General features: G+C 38.5%; 1 protein-coding gene across 2 annotated transcripts in view; it reads right to left on the bottom strand.

Moving 5' to 3' along the window:
- The window catches only part of CHST11 (carbohydrate sulfotransferase 11), a 271,547-nt gene that overhangs the window by 121,756 nt on the left and 128,899 nt on the right, over window positions 1–20,892 (bottom strand). The gene's annotated exons all lie outside the window — the stretch shown is intronic.

Here is a 20,892-nt window from a genome sequence, read left to right as displayed (position 1 = left end):
AGAGAAAGAAAGAGACACAAATATGATTTACTTCAGGGAATATGTACATGTGTATCCCATATAAATAATGGTTATTTAAATAAAAATCAGTACATATACAGTAGGATTGATAAACAAAATATACAATCAAAATTTACTATTTCTTATCCTCAAGTTTAGGCAAAACACTGTCCATCTGGATCAATGAGTAGGAGGAGATGGCATGTAATACTTTAGGACAGCCTATGAGTGTCACTGTTGCTATTGCTTGACATCCAGGCAGCACATTTAGAATTTCAGCAATGGCACAGTGTAAAATCTAGGTACCGTAGTTTTCAAATTCAATCACTAGCACAAAACAATGAAGATAAGGTTCACCAACAAACGCTTATTTTGAAGCTCAACTCCAGACACTTTTTTTTAAGTGTTGAATAGTGTGAAAAAGAGCAGAACTCGTCCAGCTTTTATTGGTAAAACACAAAAATGGCCAGCACACCTGTATCTAAAGATTTTAGATCAGGTAGGTTGTGCTCCAATAAAAAAAATAAAATAAAAAACTTTATATATATATATATATATATATATATATATATTATGGCTGTATACAGTATATATAATTACATATATTTTTTTGTTCAGCTTCAGGTTTTTAGTTACCGTCTCCTGTGTCCACGAAAAAGCCTTTTGTTCCCTTTTATTTCCAATACAAGAAATGTGGGGAACAGGAATCACAGGGATAAGTAGACACACACTAAAGTAAAAAAAAGATCTTTTGCTGCTTTTGTCCCCAGTTTGACTGGAATTGGGGATTCAGGGGACATGGCTCTTGGCAATCCAACCACCCTCATGTAAGCCATTGCAAGTACTGAGTCAAATCCTATTCTACAAACTTACAGTTAAAGGTGCCTACACCTTCCAGTTATCATTCTGCGTTGATTAGGGGTGTTCAACCTTTTGACTCTCCTGAGCCACATTTGAAGAAGAGGATTTGCCTTGGGCCACACATAACACCACACTTCGGGTCTGAGTGTCCGTGCCTGCGATTCAAAATCGCACTGCAATTGAGTTTGGGTTCCACTAATTCTTAATGGCACCTCAAAGGCGGTGCAACATAATCAAGTGGCAAAACGCATTGCGCAAAGCTGTCACCCATAGCTCCTGCTCCTTTTTGGGGGACAAGCTTTATATGGTGCATTTTGCCACTATTGCAGTATGATTTGAAATCACGGGAAGAATCACAGTGATTCTACCTGTGATTCAAAATCGCAAAGTGTGAATGGGGCCTAATGATAGCTAAAGAGCAGAAAAAGTTTGGCAGATGATCAGATTTCAACTATGTCCTGTGTGTTCAGGCTGTGAGTGTGCAGGGCAGGGATGAGAGAAAGCCAAGCACAGTGTCAGGGGTTGGGGGCTTTGGGGGGAGCATAACTGAAATATGGGGGGGGGGTCATGCAGCACTTACTTGGCTGGCCCTAGAAAGCAGAAGTCACTGCTTGTGTTGCCGATATGGCACCCCCAGTATCCCTCCAAGCATCCCTGGGCCTTGCTTGACTGCTGGCCACAGTCCCAGGAGCTATTCCAAACATGGCATCCCTGCATTTGTGAACTGACGCAAGTTTATAATTTTGTGTTGGTCTGCATGCAAAGCCCTCTTGGGCTGCATGCGGCCTGCAAGCAGCAAAAGTAGAACCCCCAATAATAGAGAAAATAGGATAAGATTTTTAAAATTAGGTTTATCATTCACTAGGAGCAGTGTTAATAAAAATTCATATAATCCATTTTCTGATTCAATTGTACTATCGCTATAAAACCACTGCATATTTGCTTGTTCCATTCACCCTACTAATCATGTATCAGGCTAATGTAAACCTTTCCCTTCCTGTGGTTGCAGGCTGAGCACGAAATATATGAAATCACTACCTAATCAAGTGATTAAATTTTAATACACTGAAGATTTAGGTCCACTTCTCTGCATCTCATGTTTTGCTGATTAGCAGTCTAAAATGGTTTAACGATGTGGAAATACATATTGCTATTAACATTATAATACTATTCAAGGTTTCTTGCCTGAATTTGCCGGATTTCAAAGTACAAATGCTTTTTAAGAAACATATCTCAAAGACACAAGGCCTGCTGCTTCCTATTAGAATGATGTTCCTCACCACTGACCTTCTATCAGGGAGACACGTACTAGAACTGACAATGCCCCCAGGTGTCGGGAACTGCTGTCACCCGGACCTCTCTGCGACCCTCTAGAACATTTTAACAACAATTATTATCTTTTCATGCACAAAACTCCCATGAGCCAACCTGCTATTTTTATCAGTCTTTCCTTGTTCTAATATTTCATAGCACAGCATGAGCTTGCACCTTCTGTAGGCCTCAAATATAATTCGCTAATACAGTGCTATGTCATCATTTGATATTAGATTAGAAAAATGTGCAATGATTAGCAAAAATACACTGAATGCTTTATGAAGCAGACAGCATCTCCATACATAATGCAGTATACTAAACAGTTTAATAAGCCACACCGTGATCCTGTATATGAACGTTTTTGAGTCACCCAAGTCATGAGATTCCTTATGAATCATACACAGCTGGATGTGGTCTTTCTATATAATGTCCCAAGACAGATCTAAGTGATTATTTGGTAAGAGGTTGGAAAAATGTGATTAGCAAAAAACATTGAATTCTTTATGAATCAGACAACATCCCTATACATATTGCAGTATACTGAGAAATGTAATAAACCATACTGTTTTTGTTTCTATGAAGGTTTTTGAGACACCCAAGTTATGGTCTTGTAAATCCAACAAAACTTGAATGTTTCACCATTCATCCAAGCACAATTTTCTCTTCAATTGCATTTGTTTTTGGTAGCCCCAAAGTAAATGGTGGCAATAGCAACTGATGAAGTTGTTTGGTTGACCACTGCAAAAAAACAACCAGCAAGGCCAGTTGTGTTGGATTATTATAAATTACACATCCTAGTACCAATTTGATCTAGAGAAAAAAATTTAAAAAATCAACTCTAATTAAATAATACAATATAAATGACTACATAAGCACTTTTGTGATTTATGGTCATTAAAAATGTCCCTTCTGTTTCAGTCCACAGCCATCTTCTTTGAAAAGGTGTGGGTTGGTCTGTACAACGTTTGTAAGCAGAATTCCATAAATGAAATGTCAAGGACATTGGACTGGGCTCACTGTTCATACAGCAGGCCCGTCCAAGTTAGCACTTAAAAATTAGGAAGTGAGTGAGTCCGTGAGTCAACAGAAAAGGAGTAGGAGGTATGATTTTGGGAATAAACTCTTCTAAAAATCCTTGTAACATATAGAACTAAACTGGAAAGTTTTATTTTGTTTTCTCAAGGAACGCAGAGTAACATGTTAAAGTGCACCTTTCATACAATAAATATGAGGGTTGCCTCCTTGTAAAAAATTAGTTGGCTGGATGTGTGGCTTCTGTACTTCTAAGTCCCAGGCCCTGAATGAGCATGTAGCAAATAAAACCTGGAGAAAAGTAATATAAATCCTCATCACTGTACCAAATCTGGGTCAGTGATCCGAAGTATTAAAGCAAAAGCATTTACATGATAGCCAAGAACAGATCATTTTCAGAAGTCAACAATTCCAACCTCCATTATAATACAGATTTTCCAAAAGAGACCATCAACACCATTTTCAGTGGAACAGAACCAGTGGGTACATGACATGTCAGGGAATCCTCTTCAAAATGCATTTTTGCTTTTAAATAAATATAAATGCCATAATTTCAAGATTCTCCAAGTGATAGGTACACAATGATAGCCTTAACTTACCTTTTCCACACAGATTGCACAACAGTATACTGTTCTCTGGCCAACATGCATGAAGCCGCACGCTGGTATTGGCTCCAGCAGTCAGACCTACTAATACTAAACTGGAACCACTGCAATCATGCTAAAAATCAAATGCTCACAATAAAGCGTAATTCAAACTTCTGCAGTCATTTTTGAGAAAGCCCCATTATATGTTTTTTTTTAATGCATTCCCATTAAGGTGGTTGTAAAGACTACAGGATTTTTACTTTTATGAAAGCTATTCATGAAGATCAAAAAAACCTATGTGCAGCACCCCCTCCAGCCCCCCTCATACCTACCTAAGCCCCATCGCGATCCAGCGATGTGTACGAGAACCTGGGTTTTCCAGGGACTTTCCCTCCTCATTGGCTCCTGCTACTGTTAATCACAGCCAGTTAGCCAATAAGGAGAGAGGGGGTGCAGCCGAGCTGCACATGTAGAGCAGCGGCTCTGGAGCATACTTGCTTGGGTGCCTCCATGGCAAGCAAATTGTTTTGGGTGCACTAGGCAGGAGCCAAGAGTGCCAGCGGGGGAACACGAGAAAAGGAGGAGTGGGGCTGCTCAGTGCAAACCCACTGTGTAGAGCAGGTAAGTATGACATGTTTGTTATTTTTTTTAAATGCCTTTATTATTACTTTAATAGAATGTATCTAAACATATATTTTTTTTTTACGTCTTACATTTCTAGTTTCTTTTTTGGAGCAACTTTAAGATAGGTCTCCACAGGTAGCTTGTTCAGAATAGCTTGCAATATGCAATTAGGGGACAGGTGTGGTAGCATTTTTTTAGTGCATTAACATACAATATATCACCCAAGACTTGAGATCTTCAATACAGCATAGAAATTATGGTAACTCTTCTGCCACCTCCTTAATATAACATAGATGAAGAAATCTAAGTAAGCTTTTAAGCTAGTAAAAAGGTAAGCAGCATTTTAAAAATATTTTTAAAAGTGATGCTGTGTGAATGCAGACATTTACCAAAGATGTTATCACAATTTGGCTGCAAAAGGGAAATACCCTTTAAAGGTAATCTATAAACATATGAATGAGTTTACAACCCAGGCAAATATTTTAGCTTTGAACAGATTGTGACTTTTTTTTGTTTGCTGTATGTGGCTTCAGTGAAGGATTCATTACATTGCAGCCCACAGGAAACATTTAAAGTGGCTGTGATACAGCTCATGCACGCATATATCATTGGTTCCAGCATCAAGGAGATGCCAAGAAAGCCATGTACACTGTGCTTGCTGTTGGCATTGGCCAGATGGAAATGAAGCCTGTGGGATTATCAAAGATGGAGCTGGCTTTGTGATCAGAGAGTAAGGAGTAACCTGAAGCAGGTTTATTGCAAATTTAAAGTCATTTGAGGAACTTTTGATTATAGATTATATTTTAAAATCACATATGTTGGATAATAAGTTATAACGCAAAGATGTGGCTGGCTTTACTTGTGTTTTAAAGCAGCTGTTGTAGGTTGCTGTTCACACTGACCATGAACCCCTGTGACATTTCCAATCAAGAAGAGTTGACGTCAGATGCACAGGAGGAGACTTCAGAATCATTGCTGCTAGTCAGAGATTTCCCTTTAGCAGGCTGTGTAGAAAGGAACGTTTGATCAGCTGTCTTAGTATATAAATATAAATTTCATAGCTCCTGAGATTCTGGACATCCTGGCCAGCACTGACTTTAACCTTGTGTATCTAACACCATTTACCACATTCTGTAGTCCAAGATTGTCCCCTCAGCTAAAAACATGATAGCCACTTGCAGTTCTACAAAAAAGTCACAGTCTAAAGTGGTTGTATTAGGGTTATGGAGTAACTGTGTGCCAACAATCATGCCGTGATATAAAATATTGTGATAGTCAATATTACTGGTACTGCTACTAGAGCACCTCTTTTAGAACTTGCTGCCTTGGTTGTAGTTGTGGGAAAAGTTAGAATTTATCCTGAAATCTGAGATGCTGAAAAAGACTAGTAAGCTATGGAGGACTAGGCATGAGCTCAAGGTTTGGCCTGAACACAAGTTTGAACTGACCTTTGGCTGTTTCAGCGTGCAGACGAATGCTCGAACATTTGCCCATTCGGCAGGAGCCAAACATCATGTATAATAGTAGTACTACTACTGCGATTATACATGACAGCTTCCCGCTGTTAATGGCTGTTAAAGCCTCAAGTAGGTGGAGGCACTGCAGAGTCTTTACAACCAGTGATCTCACCGGCCCCATTCACTTACAAGGCCAGGAATCACTAGCCATGTAAGCAAAGGGACAGGATCCCAGAGATGTCACTGACATACATATGATACACACAGATATATATATATATATTCATGTCCATATATCATCAATGACATCACTGGGAGACCCTGCCCCCTTGTATATAACAGCTGTCATCTTGACATTCGGCGAGTGACAAGTGAACAAGCTGGACATGTATTGGAAGTGGCATGTTCTTTTGGCAGGTCGTTGATCATTGTGATATACAAGCATCTGCATGGCTGGACAATGTGACTGATGATGGATTTAGGACAAGGGACTTTTTATTAAGAATGTTAGTCTTCATCAACATGCGGACACGGTACTTTGCCAGGGGGTCCCTGGAGGTCAACCAATGTTGAGGGCAGGAATTCTGGTATGGTTTGGGGGAAAGGAGATGCTCTACTTCCTATCCTGGCAGTCAGGTTGCATGGACAGATTATGGATGAATTTTTGGGGGGACCTAATACTTTTTTTGCTTTTTTTTTTTAACATGGAGTCCCTCTTAAACTTAAAATCTGCACCAGATGTAAAAGGGTCTCGTATATATTTCCTTAAAAGGGACCTCACACTTTTTTTGTTTGAGGTACCCCCTTAATATGCATACCAGACTCAAAAAGTCTGATTTGCCGTTTGCATGGGAAGACTGTAATTTAAAAAAAAAATCTTGCTGTAGGATATGAGACAGCAAAAATGACATTTAGGGCCAGTTCACACCAGAATCCTGTGGTGGGATTTTCAGCCCATTCATTTGAATGAGCTGGAATCAGAACAGATCCTGTAAAAAGCAGTGGGTGCACTACTTTTGAAAAACATGCTGCACCAAATTGCATTGTACTACAGTACCATGTGATCTGCTGCCAGCAAAATAAAAATAAATTAAACAGTTTAAATTGCTGGCAAGTGAGATTCATTGCCACCTTCTTAAAAAAAAAAAAAACACAGCATATAGATCCCTCCAAATGCTCCTCTTGGTGGGGGTATCATTTGTCAACAATTTTAAAACGTTTTTACTTTGTATGTAAATTTTAGTGCTCACTGAATTTTCTTTTCAAATTTACCATGACAAATTGTTTTCAGACCGTACCATGTATTACTATTATACCTTCAACAAAGCAATTCTGTTAGGTTTGGACCTTTAAAAAAACAAAAACAAAACAAAACTGCAAGATAATGTCATAATGTGCTAGTATGTATCGTATACTAACACATTATGTGAAACTTACTTTAAAACGAAGCCCTCCAGTGCCACGCTGTCACCACTGACACCACTATCTTCACCAGGTCCTTTTTCAGGGTTTGTGGGCTCCGGCAGCTTCAATGGCTGAGCAGCGATGACGCCACTTTATACGGCACACAGCTCTGAAGGAACGGCACGGACATGCCGTTCCTTCGGAGCGTGCATGCGCCGGTGTCTTTTACAGATAAATATCTCCTACATGGTGCAGGTTTAGGAGATATTTACAGTACCTAAAGGTAAGCATTATTATAGGCTTACCTGTAGGTACAAGTGAGCAGTATTATAGGCTTACCTGTAGGTACAAGTGAAAAAAATGACTTTACTACCACTTTAAAAAAATGTCACTGCTAAAAAAAAATCACTTCTCCAAGCTGCATGGAATTTATTTTTTATTTTTTGCATTGGTACATGTTCCCCAGGGCAGTGTCCAAACCCCCTCTTTTTGACACTAACATGCCTATTAGCTCAAAAAAATGGGCATTCTTAATATGACATATTCGGCTCCCATTGGATGCGGGTTCCTCATGCAAACTTCTTTGAAGTTTGCCAAATCCCTGCTGAACCAAACCCAGGGCAGTTTGCCTCATCATTACTGTAAAATGAAAGTTAAAATGTAATGTAATGATGCCCTCTGTTCCTCAGTGTAATGACTTTTCTGGCTACTCTCCTGCTACCTATCCTTGATTTAGATATACTGTACGTTATGGTAAGGTCAGATTACAGAAGGGAGGTTGCTGAGGGGTCCCCATCAAAATTTTCCTATGTTCCCTATGTTCCTGCATTGCAGCCAGATATGATGAAATCCTCACCCATGCTTGTAGATGGGACCGCAGCCTCCAATTGTGCACTGTGCAAAATTCTTCTTTCTCTGCCTGAGAAACAGCAATGAACCAACAATAATATGTACAGTTGAAAACACCCAACCTACAATATAACATAATTCAGAGCTGTCTCAGTCTGTCAATCAGGTTTGAAGTTTAAATTAAATTGGATGCAGACTGTTTGATGAACAATTTGTACTCTAGCATATGACATTCTATGCTTTTATGATTAGTTCAAAAAAGATCATCCTAATCATTTTATATTATAGACAGCCACTGTATTATTACAAAGCACAGCCTCCCCACTTCACTCTGTTTATTGCCTTCCAAGCTGTTGCACTGTAATGGCTCTCTTTCTGTTTCCAAGAGATAAAAAAAGGTACCTACTGTACCTAAAGTTATTTTTTTCCAGATTAATTTGGGAACTGCACTCACATTTATATTCCCTTCCTAAAAGAAAGAAGGAAACACTGACAAAATGATACTGAGATGGTAGCTGAACAATGGAAGCATCCAATATAGTGTAAAAAAAACCAAACAGCTAAACATGATGAAATCGTGAGTAGACACTATTGACTGAACGTTGAGCCCATAAAACATTAAAAAAAAACTAAGGAAGCTTAATGAATACTCCTAATTTTTTTATACTTGTTAAATTAAATTTGTGAATTCAATTCAAAAATTCAATTTTTATCATTCAAAGAATTGTTCCTGTATGCTGATAAATATCACGAGTTTTCCACATGTGACCCAAGAGCCTTTTTTTTTAAAATCTAAGATATGAACATTCAATGCAGCATGTTTTAGGTAGAAATCGACCCAAGGTCCACTGAGAGGCAAGCAAACAATAGAATCTGTGTTTCCTATCAATAAGAATCTATTTATCAACCACTTTAGCCCCTGAGGCTTTGCCTCTGTAAACACTCCCCTGGAGGCCCAGAGCATTTTTCTTTTTAGCTTCAGATATGTCTTTTTTTTTTTAGGTCATTATTTGGTAACAGATTTTAATACGTAGATTTTATTTCCTATTTTTTTAACCAAGTAGCGATAGTAAAAAAAAAATTACAAACACTTGCATTTTCTTGTATCTTTTTGTAAGTTTTATGAACTTGTTCAGCCTCAGATGTTTACCCTAAAATATAACTGACAAAATCTTCTGAGTAAAGGGAAATCACAAGAGTGTGATGTTTCTGTAAAATTGAAGGATGGTAGAGCTCAAAGTGGAAATTAGCATTTTCTAAAAGGAGAGTTTTTTTCCGCCTTTCGATACTAAATTATGTTCACGCAGGAAAAACAGTATACACATTACAGGAAAGGCAGCAATAACATTTTAGATAAGATCAACTTTGCATGGACATAAATTAACACACAAGTTAAATAACGTCTGAAAAAATGTGGTAAAATTACGCATGCAGAAAATTTTTTGCAAATGTGCAATTCACTAAAAATTTTGTGGTAACTCTTGTGATAAAATATTTGCATTGCGGTAATTACCACATATTTTTATGCGGTAATTTATCACAAGGTAGCTGGTTGTTAAGGAAACCAATCACGGTGTCCGTAACAATGGATGCCTCATTAGCTGTCAGCGGGTGTCCCACTGATAGCTGAATGAAAACAAAACATACTAGCAATCACAAATGATGAAATAAATCTGTGTGGGGCTCCCAAACCCCCATCTATACCAGGCCCTTTGGGTCTGGTATGGATTTTAGGGAAAATCCCACACCAAAATTAAAAAACAAAAATGGCAGTTAGGTCTGGTATGGAGTTTGGGGGAACCCTATACCAAAATAATAAAAAATGGCATGGGGGTTCCCTCACAATCCTAAGGGAGTCTGGATCTGGGGAGGACCCCACACCATTTTAAAAATAATTTGGCATGGGGTTCCCCTTTGTATACATACCAGACCCCCAGGGGTTGGGGGACCTCCTCCCTGCATATGATACCACCAGCAAGACCCTAAATGATAAATATTGCATCTTTTTTTACTTTCTGTTCTGTTTGCGAATTGGACTTAATAGCTTACCGCATGTTTTTTTGCGGTATTTACCAAAACATTTTAAAATTTCTGTTAAATACCACAGAATCCTTTTTTTTTTGTAAATTGGACATTTTGTTACCACATGCGATATGTTATGCAAATGAGTCACGTGACCATGTTATCACATGCTGTGACCTTTAGTGAATTGACCCCATTGTGTTAGCTTATGTGCACACTCATACAGTAAAAGCAAATGTCATCCTGTCCATTTAGGACTTTTGAGGTATATACAGTCAAATGAAAAAGTAAGTACTCCCCTAAGAAATAGTTGAAATTTTTTTTAACATATTTGGACTGGAAGCCTTTGGATCTTCATTTAATCAGTGCCTACAGATAATTAATTAAAGGAGATATACTTAAGTAAAAAAAGGATTTGCCTTTTCAGTCATTTATTCTACAAAACTATCAATTCAAGTAATGGTGTACTGTGGAAAAACTAAGTACACCCATGGCCTCAGAAGCTGGTAATGCACCGTTTAGCAGAAAAGAGTTCTTGCAGGTCATTTGTATTCTTACTCAACAGTCTCTGATTACAAGATGTTTGTGGATTTCCTTGCAATAACTGCCCATTAGAAATCCCCACCAACATTTCAAATCAGGCCTTTGAATAGGCCAGTCCAAAACTCTAAATTGTTTTCTTTTTGATCTATTTCTTGTATTTTGTAATGTGTTTTGTATACTGATCCATTTTGCAGGTCAACTTTAACTTTCAGACAGAGGGCATCACATTCTCATCAAGCTCATTTTGATATGATGCCCAATTCATTGTTGATCCAATGACTGCAAGCTGTTCAGGCCCTAAAGCAGCAAAGCAAGCCCACACCATAACATTTCCATCACCATGCTTCACAGTTGATGTGGCCAACAACCTATTTCTTGTACAAGCAATTAAAAATGTATTGTAGTGAAATATGTACTGAATGGAAAAATATATTTACAACACAACAACCAGAGCAACAGTTTTGGATGTCACTGCCCTTTGGTAGCCTATGGAAGGGCAGGTATGCCAAAACTGTTGGTCTGGTGGAGTTGTTGTAAATAAACTTCTTTGCTATGCAAAACATATTCACTACTAGCACAAGAAATAAGGTGGTGTTGCATACCAATGGACTACTGAATTACTAAGCAGTGTTTGCACATTAATCTACTTGGATCATACAACCTCTGAGTCTGGTGCCATTTTAGGATAGCGCAGAGAGGAATAGCCTATTAAAAAAGAAAAAAGCATCTGGGACTAAGCAGTTAAAGGAAATGTATATTGAGTATATATATTTTGATTCTGCAAACGGAACTAAAAAATGGCAATGTTAAATGTTTGATCTTTCTATAAAAGGTATGTTGTATTAAATACATTTATATTCTAATTTTTTCCCAGCAGGTGGTGCTTTATGCTTCTAGTGATATATTTTCCAGGCTATTCTTATCTGCTTTGCCGAAAGCTTATTTACAAAGCTCAATAACTGAAGGTGAAATGAACACACAAATGAATGAGTGACTGCCCTCCTTCCATGCCTGTTTGGATTGCTCCATGATAAATTTAGGATAGTGTTAACATAAACCCCTTTAAAAACCTTTAATGGTCTGTGCAATTGTGTCATGGCTGCAAGGATTTTATATCAAGAGTAAAAAAAAAACAAAAAAAACCTACATTACTAAAAATGTCCTCAAACAATTATTATTTACCTTAAAAAGTGAATATCAAGTTAACTATAGTCTGGGACATTTTAAATATCTGCAGCCTACAAGCACATCAGTGCCAGGTGTTATTGTCTCCATGCAGCTCCCTTCTATGGTGTCTGATTAAAAAAAGATGCTGAGACTGCCAATTTTCTCTGCATATTACTTGTAAATGGCACCGTGAATTTAGAGATAAAAGCAATTTATATACTTCGTCTGAAGCCTCAGATATGATAGAAGATTTTTAGCCTTTCTCTGTTACTAGTTTAAAACACTTTTGCCCTAGCTTTGTAAGAGTGGACAATTGCTAGAATTTTGAGACTTCTGTCAGTTGAAAACTAGACTTTTTTCTGGAAAGATGCCTTATTTCTACAAAGACGAAAGGCCACCCTTGAAGGGAACCTTTGCTCATGCAAGGTAAAGCATCAAGATTACCCAACCAGTACCACCTCTAACCTATCACTCAACAACTGTTTTTACTTCCCTTAAGCTGGCCATACATTTTCTAAGAATTTTCATTTGAATTTTGCACCATTAGTGGGCCACAGCAAAGGCCAATTTTCAGGCGGCCATCGAATTTGAGTGATCGGGCATGATGGAAAGTTTTTGAAAAACTAACAAATTTCTAATCAACGATGGAAGAAATGTAATTGAAAAAGAAATGAGCATGAGCTGTGGCCTGGAATGAAAAGAAAATTATTGGCCACAAAAATTCTTTTCTGTAGCAATACAAGGTGAAATGAAAGGCTTGGTTGGTCGAATTTCGAAATTAACAATAGCACTATTGGATTACAAGACGCATGAAATTTTCAATTTTCTAAAGAAAATTCGTTCGGAATTCAACCCGTGTATGGCCTGTATTACTCACACTCCTCTGCCTCTGTTTTCTTGAAGACCATATGGTCAAAGCATGTAAAAGGTTAGTGGATTTTTGCCAGCTCCACATGGCAGTGCTGCTACCTGGTGATTGGTTGTTTGGGCTGTTTGGGCATCCAGCACTACTACATGAGAAGAAGTGGGGGGTGCGTCATCTGCTTTCCATGCCAAATAACATGATATTTCTCCTTGCTGCCGTCGGTCAAACAAATTGGCAGGTTTACTTTTAAAAGGCTATTAACCATGGGCTGAGTTCTGCCTACCTAGATTTTTGGAGCAAGAACAAAAGTAAGTTGCCAGTGAAAGAGAAAGTGTTATTGGCGTGTCATTGTTAGCATTTTAAATGCTTTATAAAATTACAAGTAGGGAAATGGAACAATAAATCCAGATTCAAGAAAGCTGCCTACAACATTTTTCAGAAAGGACCTAAAGTCAGCAACCGACTTCCAGCTCTGCACACATGCTACTTACATTAACTATAAGCTAACATGATTACCTTAATCCTAGCCTGTGACCCATAGCAGTTCCTGGATGGATCTCATGAATCCCAGCTACTTCCTGCTTATTACCACAAGCCAAGGAACTGGAAATGGCTACTCAAGCAGAGCTATCAATCATGCCGTTGCTTCCCGTCTCTTAGCAAGAGGGAAAGAGGGTGGACAGAAGACCCATACAGGGCCTGCTCTTACACCACACCCTCACCATCCACTCTTGGCTCTCAGCTGTTGCTGCATGGGTTACTACCTTACAGTGTAATTTATCATAAATGGAAACTACAGTGCCACAGAGGTCCAGGTACAACGTTATTTCAATTCATGCCAGGGGGCAGTTCGAAGAGTATCCAATGCTTTATGGGGGTCCTAATCTGCCCCCCCATCAGGGCTTGATTGAACACAATATGAAAAAACTAGAAGTGCGTTGGACCTTTAATGTTTTCTCATCCACTGTGATTACAAACACAAGCCTGGTCTGCAGCTGGTTTGGCAACAATAGGTTACTACCTTGGCTGCCATCTGACTATGGCCAGTCCCCCAATATGGAATCTTTCCCCACAATTTATTCTCAGGCACCCTATCTAGTAAACCACTTATCCAATGTTGAATTCAGCCTATTCATTATTCTTCTTTACTCTTTCTATTCAGCAGTTGGGAGAAATTGGGGCTGCAACATACGAAAACATATAAACACCGTGCAGATAACGTGCTTGATAAAAAATAACTCAAGACCCCATCAAGGCAACTTTGTCACTGGAAAAAATATAAAAAGCGCTACCAGCAAAGAAGACATTTAATACTTAGTCACCACTGTACTTAAAATACAGGTGTGTCGGATTCCTAGTCCCCCATCATGGTGCAGCTCATGCTGGACAGTATGCCACCATAGGAGATTAAACGGAGGTATGGAACAGTGGACTGAACCACTCAGTACACTGGTGAACTAGAAATCTAACATTCCTGTAAGTGTTAGATTCTAAACATTCTCCAGAAACAGGTACCTCTTCAATACAGTGGAGACCAGCAATACAGTTGGCAGGAGCAGAATATATTAAAGCCTATTTTTTATTTGCCTTCCCTGGTTCCTCTTTTCTCTCTTCATCAACATTCTAATGAAATTATTATACAAAACCTGTTTTCATTACATACCTCAGTTTTGACCCTGCGACATCACTAGATCCTTGTGCTTCTCTATGCAATGCAAGCAAATAATGGCTGGTGGGAGAGGCCAGCAGGGTGCTGTACATAGCTTCCTACAAACATGAAACTGTGGTAATGTCCACCCTCCATGTTTGAAAGAACAGAAAGGGGTGGGCCAGAGACAGTAAGGCTAGGAAGGAAAGGTCTAGGTGATCCTGGATGTCCTATAGCTAGAAAATGACGCAGACTCTGTCTGTTTTTTTGCAGATTCTAATGCACACTGTGAGAAGTGAAATCAGAGTAAGCAATTTCAGTACAGCGGAGGGGCCTGTAAAACTATGCAAGACGTAGTTAGAATAAAGCTTTAAATGTCTCCTTTGCGCAGGGCACTGTAATTATATATTTATTCCAGTGACAGAGTTGCGTTAAGCCCCTGACTAGTCCTCTTGCAGTTTCTTGGGCAGAAAAAAAGATTCTGAAATTTCCTAACATCCTCTGGGAATTCGTGAATGGAATGAATATAACATACTTAACAAGACTGCCTTATGCTGAAAGCCTTGCTGTCCATGAACGTACGTGCATTCTAAAATATGTGCTAAAATGTAAGGCCCGATGTGTCAAAGTCTGATTAGATAAAAACACATGGGGCAGCTGTATGAAGTTTGTCTGGAAACCTAGAACTTTATTAAAGATGCAGAGAATATTTTTTTATACAGGATTGAGTATCCAGATACCATACATATGTGTAATTCCAGATTTGGCACAAAAAAAACACATTGATTCAGTGCTGTTTTATACATTTACACATCATAAATATGAGGCATAAAGGCTACTCAGCCTCCATTTCTGAAGGGAGTTGCTGGGTGTGTTGCAAGCAACTTTACCAGTTGAACAATAAAACCATGAAAATGTGTTTTCTAGAATTAAAAAAAAATTATCTAAAGGAAATATACAGTGGTAGTATAGTAGCAAATGGCATATGCATTGTGCCCCTTCTAGCATATGGTTCTTTTTTGTCAGGTAAATATGAAATATTGCTTATTAATATTATTCTCCTTTGAGCCAACAGGTAGAGATCTAGATTTCTTTTCATGTTTTCCAAGATCTTTACTCTCTTTGATGTAAAAAGCCTGCTTTCAGAAGTCAATTGTTCAAGGTGAAATTTACACACTGAAATGGCTCAGTCCGAAATCACACAAAACAAGCCTAAAAGCAAGTAATGTCTGCAGTTCTGTCTCTTTACCTAACCCAATGTGCTCTGAGAATTCTAGTCATGTATAAAATGATTAACCTATAAACTATCCTCACATCCTCTCCTAAAAAATGCTTATAGAACACTATCACCATTTCTGTCATCCTACAAACTATTTAAAGCGGAGTTCCACTCACTCACAAAAAATAAAAGTAAGCAGCTACAAAAACTGTAGCTGCTGACTTTTAAAAAACAGCCACTCACCTGTCCCACAATCCCGCGTTGCCCCCCGCCATAGCCCATTTCACCTGCCATCCTGTATTCCAGGCGCCGTCATCTTCAGTGTGGGCACCCAGCTGTGACAGCTTGCGGCTTCACAGCCGAGTGCCCACTGCGCATGCGCAAGTAGTGCTGCGCTTCCTGAATGGCCCCGTCTTCTGGGACCTGTCACACGTCCCACAAGACTTCGGGGAGGGAGGGTAGGAGGACAACTTCCGTTTCCAATTGCCTAGGCGATCACAGCGGAAGTGGGAGCGGGTACCTGTTAAATTCGGGTACCTGTACCCCCCGCTTCCCAAAGGTGCCAGTCCTTAATGGGGAGCGGGGGACCAATCTTTAAAGCAGAAATTCCCCTTTTGAGTGGAACTCCGCTTTAAGTATTTATTTTACTTAAAAAGTACATTATAATGAATTTAAAGAGTAACTCCACTTTTGATAAGAAAAACCAATCTGGGGGATCAGTGTACATTGCAAGGATTTTAAAAACTTTTTTTTGCCAATTCCTATCTGTTTCTGCTCTGAAGAAATAACTGTTTGTTAGACGATGTTTTGTGCAGAGTGATTCTGAGTAGCACAGACTAGTTCTTTTTAAATGGCTGATGCACTTTCAGCATTCTGATGAGAAATTTGTAGTGTCTGCATCCCTATAGAAGTGGTTAACCCTTAGAAAGTATCCCAACAAAAATTAAATTTTTGTTGCAGAAGATCCCTAAAATGTGGCTTGTACCTTAGTGCAGAGTTCTTCACACAAGCAGGAAATTACATTTTTAGAGGTGTTCTATACAACAACATAAAGAATGCCTCCAGGATGCCATATTGCATTTATATTGCATTGAATTTAATTTTTGTAAAAATTACAGAGCTGCAGTTTGTAAAGGAAAGGTAATTTTAATAACATTAAAAAAGAAGTATGGCCAAAACTTTTTTGACCAATGCTCCCCCAAATGCCATATGTGCATTTCTGATGTGTTTGACGGACGTTAAATCCACACCACAAACACCTATAATAAACTGTAATGTTATTAACGCACCTCAACCGTGCTGCTAACGTGCCAAAAACGAATGTTAGAATATTTTGGCACATTACCATACACCTGGAAGGAGTTGAAAGGCTTCAACTCCTTCAAACTCCAGATGAAGCTTCAATTTTGAAGTGAAGTGACAAAACGCTAAGGCTACTTTCACACTGAGGAGTTTTTGAAGTGTTTTTTCATTAAAAAAAGCACTCGAAAAGCTCAAGAAAAATGCTTCCCTATATATGTGAATGTATATCTATGTATGTTTTCACACTGAGCCATTGCGCTTGCAGTACAGTGTAAAAACTCCTGCTTGCAGCATCTTTGGGGCATGTTTGGCGAGTAAATAAAATGCCCCAAAAAAGCCTCTTCTCATTGAAATCAATGGAAAATGCCTGAAAAGCACCTCTGAGAAGTGTTTTTGGTGCAATTTTTAAGTCACATGTCCTTTAAAAAAGCTCAGAAAGCATGGCAAAAGCGCGGTAAAATGCCTATGCACAGGATCAGTGTGAAAGTAGCTTAATGCTTGATGTTTTGATAATGTGAACAGCACTGTGTGCTGTCCATATTATCATTTAAATTTGGAGTTTGAGGAGCATTAAAAACGTCATCTGTGCCATCTTGGCTTGTCTCCTAAGCACTGCATTGCTTGCCAGGCCCTAATCCCCATACTGAAGACATACACAGCTCTTGTCCCCTAGAATCCAGTCACCAGAATGAGGCAAGCTGCACAACGTCACATATTCCAGGAATATCAGATCTTCATTAAAGGTAGGCAATATTCATTTTACCACGTTGCAACACCTTCTGCTACTAATAGTGGCAACAGCATCAGCTATGCTGACTCAACTGTGCATTCTACGGGTGTGCTCTGTACAATGTGCTGGGTATCAAATGCGCTACTATGTGCTCTGTCCAGCATACTAGATATGAGACATTTGCTTCATCAGCAGTAGCAGCAAAGGAGCATCAATTTAGTCTTACAAAATATCAGAAATTGGTGATACTGCCCTACATCTGTAGCAGATCCTAAAAAATGAACAAATCCAAATGGCTCTGTAGTCATAAGCAGCTGGAGAGCTGCAATGTAGTGGCCCCAATGAAGGATTTGCCCTGCTGCCTAGATTTTCTATTACCTCTGCAAAGCCTTAGTCACACAGCACTCCCCTTATGACAAAGCACATCCTCATCCGACATGTGTGAATCCTGCAAAATATTCCACAGATATTAAAATAATATAAATTCTGTGTACTTTTATGTTTGTATAACCTTGGCTGGCAGCCTCTTCAAACCATGAAAGCCACACAGTCCAATAACTGTCATTTTTGCGCCACGCCACAGTTGGCTTGTTCTCCCTGCCAGTAATGTGCAAGTGGCATAGAGGTGAGAGGAGCACTGTGATTGACCGCAGCTATGGCCAGGAACTTTTAGCACCCAGAAGAGGAGTACAGAGCCGAGGGTGGGAGACCATATGAAGAACCCATATGGAAGAAAAATATATTTGAAATATATTTTAAAAATATTCTTCCCAAATATATTGACATATATTTGAAATACTACAATTTTAGCCATATTCAATATATTTCAATAAATATATAAATATATACTGCATGTTGAAATGTGTTTTTAATCCAAAATATATGAAAATATTTTTAAAAATACATTTCAAATGTATGTCTTTAAAAAAACAAATCTACATTTTTGGAATTTACAAATATATGTAAAAATATATGTTAAAATGACTTTATATGTTAAAAAAACTGAAGAATATATTTTAAAAAAGTATTTTTAAAAAATGTTTTCATATATTTTGTAATATATAAAAAATTCATTTCAACGTGCAGTATATATATATACATATTTCTTGAAATATATTTTGAAACGTATTGAATATGGCCAAAATGGTAGCATTTCAAATATATGTCAATATATTTGGGAAAATATTTTTTAAATATATTTCAAATATATTTTTCTTCCATGTGGGAAAGCAGGCAAGAGTGACAGCTGTGTTACAGTGCCAGGAGGGAACCTTGAGGTAGCAGAGTCTGGGTGGAGAAGAGAAACTCTGGAGACATGAGCAAGGCAGGCAGCCATGGAGAGGTGACCAGAACCCTAGGGATAAGGCACAACAGGGGCAAAGATAAAGCTGAATGCAGCCCAGACAGAAATCCAAGAACCACAAGGGAGAGAAATGCCTAAGAAGAAGTTCTGCTGGAGATAGTCTGGCCTACACCTCTCATCCACCTTCATCCTACAGGGGACATAGCAGCCTACTTCTCATCCATCTCCTTCCAGCCTGTAAAAGTGGCTATTGGAGAACATACTGCATTCCAACAGGATTTCTGCTGGATGTGACATCAGTAAGTGGCCTTTGGCCATCCTTGTATGTGTTGAACTTTGTCTATACCTGTCTGGGGACTCCAATGCCTATCGCTCAGTTTTCTAAAGCAAACTTTTTTCATTCTCATTTGCTTTTACTTTGCAACTCATGGATTACAAATATCTTCTGTTGAACATTGAGCACTGCACAGTAACACCTAAAGGACCCCCTGATGGCAAGTTTTGTCCACACTTACCCCATGGCCAGTAGTTATCTAGGGTCTGTTTGAATGTAGTTTGGCTCTAATAGATAGCTACATCCTTCTTGCTACATATCAGAGATATTTGTTGCATTGATTGCTGTTTATTGCTACTCTCAGCATTGTTCTCCACTCGCCCAGTACATTTCAGGCAAGGCTTTCACTGGCTGTAAAAAGAGCAGACATGAACCCTATTCACATTGCTGTATTATTGAACTGAAATGCTGCATTTACTGTTATCAATCCTGTTAACCGCCTTCTTTCTTCAGAGCCTATTTCTGCTTTTAATAAAATCTATTTATCGGCATCAGTGTGTCAGCATGTTGTTGGGTCCAGTCAAAGTCATCACTGGAAATTGTAGGAAAACCCGTCATTTGCCAGTAGCACCTGTGAGAGTAGTGTGCATTTGTTTCCTAGAAAGCAATAGCAATTTCCTCCTCGGCTCACTTAGTGCTTGGAATTGTGCATAGAAATTATCATAAATACATCCTAAAAAAAATCTTTATTTGCCATGCTTGTAGAGTAAAGGTTTTTATATTACAAATACCTAACATCAGCATCATTGAAAGTTCACACTAAAAATACTAAATCTTTTCCCCAGATTTTCAACGTATTTAAGCAAGGCCTCACATTGTTTCAATAATCTATATGTGTATGAACTTGGCCGGTGTTATTACAACCCGCAATAAAATGTGAGTAACATTTTCCAGTCTGTGCTCAACTGCTGCTGTAATGCTTGGCAGTGGCCACAGACTGCCATATAGAAGCTGCATGGACCACTGTTGCTGTGTAACTGACGAGGCATTTGATCATCAGCTGTATCGCTGAAACTATACTGAATGTATATGCATTTGCATACTTGTGAGCCATTCGGCTGCCAGATTCATTAAACAGTCTATTTGTAGAAGCACAAAGCTAAAACAAAATATAAATGATTAAATAGTTTACAGCATTTCATATACAGCATCTCCTACAGGGGTGCAACTAGCAAATAAAAGGAGCTATTTTACCAATATATTATTTTATTTATAAAGTACTAATATATTATGCAGTGCTAATTGCAAGACTGTGGAGCGAAACCCATATGTATTACAGACTGCTGTTGCCTTGTCACCCAGTAATTATTGCTATTTTTCAAATATAGTGAAAAAGGACCACACTTTCAAATGTAGGTGCAAAAAAAAAATCACCTTTTACTTCAAATATATGTTAGATGTTTATAAAATTAATTGTAAAGCCTCACTCCAGCCAAATTTAAAAAACATTTTTTTTGTATATTTACAATCCAATTCCATTTAATTCCAGCCCCAAATACCCATACAAGAAATATCGGGTGCAGACATCACTGGGACAGGAACATATAAATAGCAATAAAAAAATCCAGAGGTTTCAACCCTTCCAAAAAAAAAAAAAAAGTGTTCGAGAGTGTTCCCAGCAATTCATGTCT

The sequence above is a fragment of the Staurois parvus genome, unplaced genomic scaffold, assembly GCF_062004578.1.
Source record: "Staurois parvus isolate SC_StPar_1 unplaced genomic scaffold, SC_StPar_1.0 ptg000025l, whole genome shotgun sequence".
Classification (NCBI taxonomy): domain Eukaryota; kingdom Metazoa; phylum Chordata; class Amphibia; order Anura; family Ranidae; genus Staurois; species Staurois parvus.
Note: the sequence above shows the minus strand (reverse complement) of the source record. Positions and strands in the feature narration are given on the sequence as shown.